We start from the raw sequence: 2,843 nt of genomic DNA, 5'->3' as shown, positions 1-2,843 counted from the left end.
CACGGAAGGGACCACCACCCTGCGGGTCACAGAAATCATGTAGCCGCAGTTTGCCTGTGTCATGGCTGCGGTAGCTGGTGTGCCACATAAATTGGCAGCACAACATGTGTGCAACAGCAGGCGGGCTAGGGAGGTGGTGGAAGCCTGGAATCCGGACCAGAGGTGATCCATGAGGGTGGCGAGGGCTAAGGGGCATGGCGGCTTGCTCCTCGTAGCCACGGTCGGCGGCGAGGCGACTATAGCCAGTCTTGTAGGAGGACAAGGCGCTGGAGCAGCAGGGTTTGCCGGTACCGGTTCCACAGTCATAAGTGTTGCCGTGGCCCAAGCGGTTAAACAGTCCGGGGAGCAGACCCAGATGATTGTTGACGGTGTTGGGACTTGGATTGTTCACCCGACGGTTGGGGAGCCAGCAGGCCTCCAAGTAGACGAGCAGGTCGTCATCAGTGCAGGACAGCAGGGTACAGCCATGGGGCAGGGTGGCCAGCCAGGCAGAGAGGTCACGGCCAGCAGCCTCCTGGCGGGCAATGGTTTCACGAGCCAACGAGTTGTCGCAGACGGTGGCGGCCTTCGCGAGGGCGACAGTATAGATCTGGCGGCTGGAAGGCGGATCCAGTACGGTGGAGGGTACGGGAGTGGGGCTGACGTGCGCGGCCAGGATCTGGGGCAGGGTACCCCCGGCCCTACCTGTGGTGCTCCGCCTTGGCTCATCATCTTCCTTACTTCCATCCTTCCTCGTTCCTCGGGGACCCCACCCCCTCGCCCCCTCCGTGGGCCTGATCCCCACTCTGGACTTGTCTCAAGCTCCCGGTCTCTCTGATGCTGCCCACCCGGTAGGCTTGCCCCGCGCCTGGGTCCTGTCTCCTCTCCCCATCATGCCTACCTCACCTATCTTCCTCTGCCATTCAGGCACTGCCAGAGCCTACCCTGCCCCAGATCCTGGCCGCACGCATCAGCCCCACCAGATGCCAGGGGTATGACAGTGCGGTGTTTCCTGTTCTCCGTGGCTTCTAGGTGTACAGGTATTGCCCCACTGGCAGGTACTGCCCTGGCAGGGCCTTCAGCTCACAAGCTATGATTATATGGGTAATTTTACCTGCAGCTAGCCATGTACATGTAATACACACGTATGCAAGGTGATTCATAGGTGATTTGATTATAGGTTATGAATTCGCTTATCATGATCATGATGAGTGAATCTGTTGAGTGAATCTGTTAGTTAATCTAAGAGGCCTGTCTCGCATTATTACACCCAGACACATGTCGATGGTTTTCATAAAATTTCATGGTATATTCATTGTTTCGCAATCACTGTGATGTATTACCTATCCGGGAATTAGAAGAGCTCCATCGGGCATTAATTACAGAATGTTTTCATGGCTGATGCATTCTTAATTCATACTTATATGACATACTTACATAAAACCGCTTAATCCCAGTGTAAGAATGATTAAGAATGCACACCCGCCGCCTCCGTGTTCTTCAGACGTTCTTATCGTTCTTAAGCATTCTCCTAAGTTTCTTAACCCCCCTCCGCGTTTGTAGGGTCCTGATATACCTAACAGGCCAACAAAAAACCTCCAAGAGAGAAAGGCTAAGAGAGCTCGACACCACAAGACGTCTTGCAACCACCTTAAAACAACTGACCTCCACCACCTGTCCCTTCCTGGGCTGGTCCAGGGGAGAAGTAGCCTTATAAAGAAAAGGGATCCCGCACGAGCCTGATCACCACTGCAGGGGCCCGGGATAGTCCGGCGAAACGACCAAAGCGTTTGCGTTGCCACGACACACAGCTCCTAGACCCTCCAGAAAACCGCAGGGGGAGGATTGTAGCCCGCGCGGCGCCTCCCCCTTACCGCCACTAACCTGAACGGTTAGTCCTCCAGAAACCTATTCACCCTGTCTCGTACTGCACCGCTCTCACCTTCGTCCCTCACCAAGCAACCCAGTCCCACAGAGAAGACGTGTCTAAATAGAATGGCCCTCCTCGGGCCACACCTCCCCCTCATCCGAGCCCCGCTACCACCACCAGACCTCAACCTCCCAAACACCAGAAAACCTACGTCCTTTTGGCGCTCTCACCGCCATCTCCCCCCTCCCCTGTCCGAGCGACCCCACCTCCCCCCGGCTCTCCAGCACCCTACAACCTCGGAGTGGCACTAGGGAAGAAAAAGGGTTCTTCCCTGCACGACGTGACCGCCTCCATTCCCCGTCCTTCTCCTCTCCCTCTCCCGTCTCGGGGTTCCCTCTCACCTATTCCCTTGTCCTCCAACCCCCATCCCCCTCGAACTCCTATAGGCCCCCGAGCCCTGCCCTACAAACTAAGCTCAAAGCGCTCTTAGGCAATAATTTCCACCGCTTCGGCGCACCGCAGTGCGCCTTCTGAAACCGACAGGATCGGGTGGTCGGGTCCCACCCTGTCCCAGCCTCTCCGCGGGGTGCCCAGCGCCGTGAAGGAGCGCAGACGCGCCCAGAAGTCCACCACTGCCCGGGCGCAGGCCCGCTCCAAGGGGGTTGCTGCGGGTGCTGCTGCCGCCGCGCCTGCCATTGCTGCTACCGCCCCTGTCGCCGTGTTCCGCTCCTGCGTTTCGTCCTCATCCCCCGGCGCATTCAGTGCAGGCCCCGTCTGCGGTCCCGCCCCGTCGGCCTGGATAAAAAAGTCCGTTATCCGCCTCTGTCTGGGGCCGGGTACCTGCACCTGCTGCGCGTGCTCCCGGTTCTGTGGTCCTTGGCTCCCAGCTCGTTCCTGCCTCCTGCCTGCTGCCCTCAGGCAGCATCTGCCAACCTCCATGGCAGACAGGGCCGACAGGGCGATTATATCCCATACGGCCTGTTCGCATCCGCAA

Source organism: Volvox carteri, assembly GCF_000143455.1.
Source record: "Volvox carteri f. nagariensis unplaced genomic scaffold VOLCAscaffold_30, whole genome shotgun sequence".
Lineage (NCBI taxonomy): Eukaryota > Viridiplantae > Chlorophyta > Chlorophyceae > Chlamydomonadales > Volvocaceae > Volvox > Volvox carteri.
This window is presented reverse-complemented; position numbering follows the sequence as displayed.